Source organism: Balaenoptera physalus (assembly GCF_965194825.1).
Source record: "Balaenoptera physalus genome assembly, contig: HAP1_SCAFFOLD_464, whole genome shotgun sequence".
In the NCBI taxonomy this organism is placed as follows: Eukaryota; Metazoa; Chordata; class Mammalia; order Artiodactyla; family Balaenopteridae; genus Balaenoptera; species Balaenoptera physalus.
Genome location: NW_028126239.1, coordinates 630,384 through 639,695, shown reverse-complemented (window position 1 = coordinate 639,695; position 9,312 = coordinate 630,384). Strand labels below are relative to the sequence as shown.

General features: G+C 39.6%; 1 long non-coding RNA gene across 2 annotated transcripts; it reads right to left on the bottom strand.

Annotated features, from left to right (window-relative positions):
* Window positions 1–237: 237 nt before the first annotated feature.
* On the bottom strand, window positions 238–8,436 carry LOC309653516. 2 transcript variants are annotated; one of them, XR_014259233.1, is made up of 3 exons: window positions 8,368–8,436; window positions 6,456–7,572; window positions 238–2,312 (listed from the first exon to the last, which is right to left on the bottom strand). It is a non-coding gene; the product is annotated as an uncharacterized lncRNA (long non-coding RNA). The 2 variants fall into 2 exon arrangements; XR_014259234.1 differs by lacking the exons at window positions 6,456–7,572; window positions 8,368–8,436 and adding an exon at window positions 4,232–4,284.
* Between the last annotated feature and the right edge of the window lie 876 nt (window positions 8,437–9,312).

The window sequence follows — 9,312 nt, the reverse complement described above, 5'->3', positions numbered from 1 at the left end:
ATGATAAAGGAGCATCACATGCAGGGTGGTGTGAAATAACCTGCACAGTCCACAACAGAATGTTAATTGTGAGCTGACTGGCAATTCAAAAATGTGTACTTGGGAATTCATAAATATCCCTTCTCCCCAATGCTTTCAGTTAAATCTACAGACTTAGCACAAGGCAGGCAATATACATGTTCCTCCACTTATCAGCAGTGACTACAGGCAAAGTATTCCCCAATAAAAAACTCCCTGTTCTCATGTGGAAAATACTTTAATAACCTCTCAAGAGAGTTGAGTGATTAAATGAGTTGACATGACATGTCTGAACATAACAAAACCCAATAAATAAAAGCTACAGGTGAATTAGTCATTAAAAAGTCAGAGAGCCTTGATGCAATGTCCACCATTTTGTGTGAGTGAACAGAGTGTATATCAAACTTGGGGTCCGCAGTTGCTGCCTCCTTAACCTCGACACATACCATGCATTCATGACCAGATATGAGGACAGACGGGCTCAACTTCACAAGCCAGTGGTCTCGGGGCTGCCAAACGATAAGATGATCCCCGACTGACCTTTCCTGTGGGTTGAGGTCCCTCTTTCCCTCCTCGTTTCCTGGGACCTCACCACTTTGACTATCATTGTGTCTCCTGTAGCTTCCTCCTGTCTTCCCTGCTCACAGACTAATAGGAGACTCTCGATGGTTCAGGCCTCTCCAGAGCTTCAAATATGGCCTTAGTATCCTAAGTTTTCCTCTACCTACTATATCCTCCTCAATGCACCAATTAAGGGAAAAATGCTTTCTGTAAAGTGCTTCCAGTTTCTGAACAAAGTTACCTATACAGGGGGAAAATGGCTGGTTTGGAACAAGAATGAAGGGGAGTATTTTGTTTTGACTTTTTAGAGTTTTCAAAATTGTCAATTGTATTCTGAGAAAACAGATTAAAAATTGGATTAAAAAAAAAAAAAGCAAAATTGGCTCCACTCTGCCCTCTGGGCCAGTCCTGCTGAAGGGTTTCTTCTCTTTCTCCTGCCCCCTCAGCCCTGCACAGCCCTCTAGCCAGCACCTCTGACCCTGGACGTATTGAACTTACCCGTCCACACACCTCCTCCCCTACCAGGCCTTGAACTTCTGCTCTTGCTCATCCCTCCACTTGTGTCCATCACATGACAGAGCTCACTGCATCGCAGACTCGCTTATGGAGTGAGTCACAGCCTCGTCAAGACCATGGCTGAGGGGAGAGAAATATAACCTCTCATGTGCCCTCGTTACCATCACTGCCTTCATGGAGTCTGGAGCACGTCGGTGTAAATGTTGGAAAGGAGAAGGTTGCTGTATTAGCGCTTGCCCTACTCCACGATCCTCACAGAGATGCCAGATGACAGGACTAGTGCTCAGAGCCTTGACTCCCTCCTGGATACACTTAGAGCACTCACTTCAAGTGGTGGAAACAGAGTTACCGTTTCAGGAGAAAAAGTAAGTCCCCACTCACTTGGGGACAAATTGCCAAGAACTCAGCTGCTAGTATTCTCTCTCAGAGACACTGTTTACTCTAAGCAGGCAAATCGAAGGAAAGAGAAGAAAACCATGAGACTTGAATCCTACCTAGAGTTTTCAGACTTTCTGAGGTGATGAAATGTTCTGGTATTAGTGCCGATGGTTGCACAATTTTGTGAATAGACTATAAAGCACTAAATTCTACACTTTTCAAAGGGTGAATTTTATGGTACGTGAATTATGTCTCAACTTAAAAAATGGTGATTAATAAATGTGTTTTTTAAATAATATGGGAAACATTATCATGAGTTTTATTTGCTTCCTGTCATACTAAGCTCTGTGTATATGAAAAAAGACACCCCCCCAAATGAGAACAGACACTATTTACTCAGAACTTGTCTATAGAGCACAGGAGTCAGCCACCACCACTCACATCAGGCTGAGACTCAGGCACACATAAGAGTGGGGACACTTTCTGGTGGCAAAAAAAGGAAGGCATGTCCTGCCCAGAGCTTGTGATGGGGGAGGCTGGAGACAAGCTGATAGGAAGAGGGGCGTCCTAAGTGATTACTTAGGGGAATATATTTGGCTTTCCCCGCATTTGGTTCTACATGGAAAAGACTGAAAATGACGAAGCTGTGAGTCACTGGCCAAGTCCTGACCCTTGGGGCCTATTGTTGCAGAGGTTGAAGTCTGGTTTTCCAGATTGGTTGTTGCAGGGTGTGGGGCAGGGCCTTGTGGCTGGAGGGAGACGTTGCCAGACTTCCAGGAGGATTTAGAAAATTCTGCATCCCAAAACCATCCTTCATCATCTTCAATCAATCAGATCCTCTGTGGATAGATAAACTTGAATCAATGTTTTCAAAATTAACTGCAAACAGAATTGGAAATGACTAATGTACAATATAATGACATATTAAAAGGCAAATATCAATAGAAGAATCTAACACACACACACACACACACATACGATAAAAAGAACTATCAGCTAAAAGAGAATCCTCTCCCCAAAGCCCAAATTTATACATCTGGAAATTAAAAAAAAAAAAAAAAAATTTAGATAATTTGGGAGTTGGAATGGAAATAGAAGCTTTAAAATAATTATAATTGAAGGACAATCATACAAGGGTACTACATATCAACCCATGGGATTTAGCCAAAGTAGTAACCAAAGAAAAATTTATAACCATAAATAAACATGCACGATCATAAGAAAGAATGAAAATAAATGAAGTTAGCTTTCAGTTCAAGATGCTAGATTAAAGACCGATATAATAAACCTAAGAAATAAAGGAATGGATAAGATTAAAAGCAGAAAATAATAAACTAGAAAAAACCTTATTTGCTAAATCTAAATTAAAAAGACCAACACAAAAGACAAAACTTTGGCAAATACGGTTTAAAATAAAAAGAACAAAATTAAAATATGTTAAAAAAATTAAAAGGAATAGATGCCTACACAGGAGTTTTTTTAACTATAAAAAGATAGGCACAAAAAAATCTAAAAACCCACATGAAATGGGCAATTTTCTAGGAAAATATAAATTCTCCAAATGGGCAAAAAAAAAAAAAAAAAAAGGTAGAAACTCTGAACAAACTAATCAATAGTCATGAAAAACCTTAAATTAGAGTGAAAGATTTCTCCTCCAAAGAGGCTACAGGCAGAAAGAGTTTCCTGAAGGACCTGTTCCAAGCCTTCATAGAACAGATTATTCACATCCTAAACACACTGTTGAAGAAAATAGAAACAAATGGGAGGCACTCATTTTACAAAACTAGCACAATCCTATATCAAAACCAGAAAAGGATAGCACAAGAAAAGACAACTATGGCCTAGTCCCACATGAACTCAGATGCAGAAATCCCACATTTAAAAAAAAAATGCGTAAACTTAAAGCAGCAGGAAATTAAACATTAAATCAATAGGTTTTATTTCATGAATTGCAGAACAGTAAAAGTGAGGAAATCTAACACAGTTCATTATATTAACAAGTGAGAGGAGAAAAAAATATAATTTCAATAGATACAGAAAAAACACTGGTAAAATCCAATGCATTTTTTTAGATATAATTCACATACTATAAAATTCACCATTTGAATGAACAATTCAGTGGTTTTAGTAGATTCACAAAGTTATGCAACCATAACCACTATCTAATTCCAGAACATTTTCATCACCTCAAAAAGAAACCCCATTAGCGGTCATTCCCCAATCTCTCCTCTCCAGACCATTGTCTGGCAACCACTAATCTACTTTTTGTCTCTATGGATTTGCCTGTTCTTGTTATTCAAATATGAACACATTGCATCCAGCTTCGTTTACTTAGCATTAGTGTTTTCAAGGTTCATCCATGTTGTATCATGTATCAGTACTTCATTCCTTTTCATGGCTGAATAATATACCACTGTATGGATATACCACTTTTATTTATCCATTGGTCTGTTGATGGACATGTGGGTTGTTTCCACTTAGCTATTATGGATAATGCTGTTATGAACATTTATGTGCAAGTCTTTGTATAAGTGTATGCTTTCAATTCTCTTGGCCTTATATCTACAAATGAAACAGTTTAATTCACATTTATGATTACAATGATTAGAAAACCAGATATAAAGTATACATCAAATATCATATTTGATGAGACATTAGATGCAATCCAATTAATTTTAGTCTAATCTACAAGGCTTTAATTTTTCGTATAAATAGAACGTAAGAGGTTGCACAACAGCACATGTTTATCGAAACTCACAGAAATGAAGTTCTGCATCCTGTCTATGCCAGTGGTTACAAGAAAGAGTGCACGTGCAAAAACTCATAGAACTATAAAACAAAAGAAGTGAATTTTATTGTAAATTAAAAAAAATTTTTAAATAGCAGCAGAAAAACTTTCATATAACCGTCAGCTAAAAAGAGTCAATTTTGCTGTATATAAATTATACCTCAATATCCCTAGCCATTAAAAAAAGAAAAGATTCTAATTTTAAAAGAATGATCATAATATAATTTGTCTAAAGAATAAGGGTGTAGGGACTTCCCTGGTGGCGCAGTGGTTAAGAGTACGCCTGCTAATGCAGGGCACACAGGCTCGAGCCCTGGTCCGGGAAGATCCCACAAGCCACGGAGCAGCTAAGCCTGTGCACCACAGCTACAGAGCCTGCGCTCTACAGCCCGCGAGCCACAGCTACTGAGCCCACATGCCACAGCTAGTGAGGCCCGTGCACCTAGAGCCCGTGCTCCGCAACGAAGAGTAGCCCCCACTCGCCGCAACTAGAGAAAGCCTGCGCGCAGCAACGAAGACCCAACGCAGCCAAAATTAATTAATTAATTAATTAATTAATTTAAGAAAGAAAGAATAAGGGAGTAAATTTCGTTAGTGGTATGAAAATTACCTGTGATATAATTTTTAAAGTAGGCTGTAAGACATATATGTACTTATATGTCTATATCTTATCTCTGCATATTGGGATTATAGAGCTTTTTTCTCTTTGTTTATCTGTATTTTTTCCTACAATGAATACATATAATTTTGTAACAAATAATCATTTTTTTCAGTGTTGGGTGGATGGGCACTGACCCGACGGTAGAGACTCAGGATAGCATCTCCTCTCACCTTGGCCCTGCTGCCCGAGCCCAGACTCCAAGGGGGAGCCTTGGCAGCAGCCCAAGGGTGTGCAGGAGGTGGGGGTTCCTGTGGTACCAAAGAAGGAAAAGTGGTTATAGGGTCCTGAAAGCAATGTGTCGCTGAGTATGTGATCACTGGGTCACCACAGGCATGTGTGAGAGAGTTTGCCAAAATGAATATAGCTCTTAGGAGGCCCCACCAGGCACTGTCAAAGATTACCTTCCCAGCACACTAGAAAGCAATCTCTGCCAGCAAATTGGTCGCTGTCAAATTATTTATAGGAGATTGGTTCACATACTCAAAATGATATGAATACTTCTAATTATATCCATATATGACAAACGTCAGTACAAGTTATTCTGAAGGTTCATGCTGCCGAATGTCTTGCTCTAACAAAGAGGAGGTAGCTGCAGCATCAGCACATCAGCCCCTACATAAGCACGAAGGAGCCCTCCTGCTTCGTCTCCACCAAGAACCCAGAGGTAAGTGGTGGGGGCCTTGGGACCTGAAGGACCCCGGGGGCAGAAACAGCTTACCCCGTGGCCCATCTCTGAGCATGAGACTGTTCCTCCCAACTTTGACTTTTATTTCCATACAGCCAAGTTTCAGACCAGGGAAACACTTTAATTCTGTAACTACCTTACTGGAATTTCAGAGCTTCACTAATAAGAAACTTGTTGTTTTACAGTGTTAGACGCTTCTGAACCTGCATCTTCATTTGGAAGCCAGAGGTAAGACTCTGCTTTATTCATTCATTGATGACAGAGGGGATTCATTTAGGCTAACGAAGCTGGGGGCAGCTCTTCACTGTACACCATTTCCATATTTTTGCAGTTATGTAAATAGATTGTGCTTCTAAACGTCTGCTTATAAATGCTGGGAAATCATTTTTTCAGAATGTCTTATTCTCAGAGACCACCCTCACCTGAATTCCAGGATTAAAGGACCATTTAGGAAAGAATGAATTTTGACAGTGAGTTCTCAGCTGCACTTAGAACTGTCCAGGGGCAATGGACTATTCCATGCCAACCTCCCCCTCCTGACAAGCAGTGAATACTTATACATTTTACCAATAATTTTTAAATACCCAGAAAAATTCTTAATCTAAAAATGTAAACAAAAACAAACATCTTGTTAAAACCATAGTATTTTAGCTACCTTTTCATGATTCACTGTAGTTTTTAGAAAGGTTTGTTATTGTTCGTTTAAAAAATCACAAGTATTACACCCACAGAGGGCTAAATATCATACCTAATTTAGAAGAGATCCTGGCCCTCCCCCCAAGTAATTCACTGCCTGAGAGCAAAGGAAAGACCCAACCGAAGTAACACACCAACACTGAGAGACATACCTATCGACGGAGGACAATGGCTCACATACATGCGATGAACTCTTAAATTTTTGTCTCTTTTCTTTTTCTGGACGGAAAGAAAAGAAGCCTGTGGAATTTATGTGGGATGAAGAAACTTCTTCGTGCTGAAGCTCTCATTTCTCTGTGGTTAGATCTGTTAACTGACAGTTGAAATCTCTCATGCCAAAAGGAGAATGTTAAAAGAGATTTTGGAATTAAGGCAATGCTAAGTCTCTTGGTAACAAGCCAAATGACAAAAAAAACCAAAAAACCTAGAATGATAAGAATTTATTATGGGTTTTTTTAATGACCCACCAAGAGATATAACACCAAATATTAACATTAAGTAGACATTAAAAATAATTATTTGGCTTGTGAGAGAAAAAATGGCCATCTAAAAGGCAAAGATGTTTTCAATAGCTTGGAAGATATCAATCTCCATTTGCACAAAACAAACCTTCCCTCCTAACTCTATGACTGTCCTAGCAAATGGCAGATGCAAACATTATGCAGAAGGAAAAGTGGGGATTAAAGAATGACAGTTGCTATAAAACAATCCATCAACAACAGTCTTAGCTATAGATATTGTTACAGTTTAGAGAATAAAACATGCAAGGATTCCGTTCTCACTCAGTTGTAGATGCCCTAGCCCTGAAGATCAAGATACACCATCTGGGAAGGAAATTTTCAAAGCCCTAAAAATGAAGCCTCAAACTGCAGTCTCATGCCAAACCAGCCCTGTGCTAGGGTTACTGTATGAGAACACTGGTGAGCAACAGCTTGGAAGAATAGTTACAGCCCAGGCAGGCGATGGAGCCTCAACATTTCTTTCATTTCAAATCCTAGCTCACATGCATAACTTCCGGTTTCTATTTCTCCTCTCCTTCATTTTTTCCCCAAGGCAAAATTCTCTCTAAATAAATCGCAGCCATGAGTGCGAGTTTGGACGGTGAGATGGCTGCTTTTGGCGAAGCTGCTCCCTACCTTCGAAAATCGGAAAAGGAGCGGATTGAAGCCCAAAACAGGCCCTTCAATGCTAAATCATCAGTCTTTGTGGCGGAGCCCAAGGAATCCTATGTGAAGAGCATCATACAAAGCAAAGAAGGAGGGAAAGTAACTGTAAAGACAGAACGTGGAGCAGTAAGTAAAAACGTAAGGAGAAAATACTCCCCGCTTTATTCCTCCACCTCTTCGCTTCAAGTTGAAGCCTTCGTTGCTCAGAATCTCTAAGCCTACTGCCAATACAGACACCCTTCTGGTCCATTAACAGACATCAGATTTGGAAGGTAGAAGAAATTCTCAGCAGTAACCTCATTTCTCCCTTTCCCAACTACCCAAAGGACTTTAAAGCCACTAGGCTTGGCCTCCAGCATTTCCCTTCAATTTCTCACTTCCCAGTCTAAATCCCCAAACTTCGGAGAAACAAAAACTAGCTTCTCCTATCAAAACAATTACTATCTACTTAGATAAACAATGTATTACTATCCCCATTACTGTCCCCCAAATTGAAGTTTCTTGTAATAAATGGCCAGGAAAATGAAAAATTAAACCCATTTAAGTAAAATGAAATAAACTGATAAATAAACCTGGGACAAGGAAATGTGGGAGGAAAAAAGTACTTTTTAAAGAGTAGTACGTATTCTAGCTCATCAGAGGAAACAGATTTTCTTACCATCAAACGCTAAGATGAATGTATTTTCATGCCTTTATTTAAAAGACACCGAATAATATAATGGAAAGTGTCCACAACTGTAGTCTTATAATTAAAGCAGATAAACATAAATCCTACCTCCAACCATTAATACAAACTTGTCTCTTACTTTACTTGCCAGACTCTGTCAGAGAAGACCAAGTCTTCCCCATGAACCCTCCCAAATACGACAAGGTTGAGGACATGGTCGTGATGACCCACCTGCACGAGCCAGCAGTGCTGTACAACCTCAAAGAGCGTTACGCAGCCTGGATGATCTGTGTGAGCGCCCTTCAACCTCTCTTTATTCCACCTATCTCTCCAAGTAAAAACAAATCCCACGCGTTGAATATTCTGATTTTCTCAGACCTGCTCGGGCCTCTTCTGTGTCACCGTCAACCCCTACAAGTGGCTGCCGGTGTACAACCCCGAGGTGGGGTCTGCCTACCGAGGCAAAAAGCGCCAGGAGGCCCCGCCCCGCATCTTCTCCGTCTCTGACAACACCTATCAGTTCATGATGACTGGTGAGTGAGTGATGCATCTATTTACAGAAATGTGGAAATAGAATCTTTAACGAACAAACAGACTTTGGGCTTTGATTACAATAATACATTGCAGCCACATGGGGCTTCACTGCTTTCAAGAAACTTTCAGAGCTGTAATATCACATATTCTTCCCTGCAGCCATTCTATAGATGAGTAAAGTGAAGCTCACTGAATTCATTGACCTACCCAAGCTAACCCAGCTGGTAGCCAGAAGCCTAGTTGAAATAATTAGTAGACCTCTGTAAACATATTTGTTGTTGCTTTCTCACATTTTTTACTTTCTGATTTGGACAGAAAAAAAGTTCAAGTAGATTTTTAAAAAATATCCACATCCACAGCAATCAAGGAAAATAGTTACCAGCCATAGCGGGAAAGCTTTGTGAATTCTTTATCTTTAAAAGACACAGCTAATATCACTAGCCTTTGGGGTAGAACAGGAGTAAAGAAAGAGCTATGACTTTCCTCTCAAAGATTTTGAAGCATTTTCCTACAAGAATAGAAGAAAATAGAAATCCCTCTTTCTTTGAAAATACTTTTTTTTAAGATTTTTTTTTTTTGACGTGGACCATTTTTTTTTAAGTCTTTATTGAATTTGTCACAATATTGCTTCTGTTTTCTGTT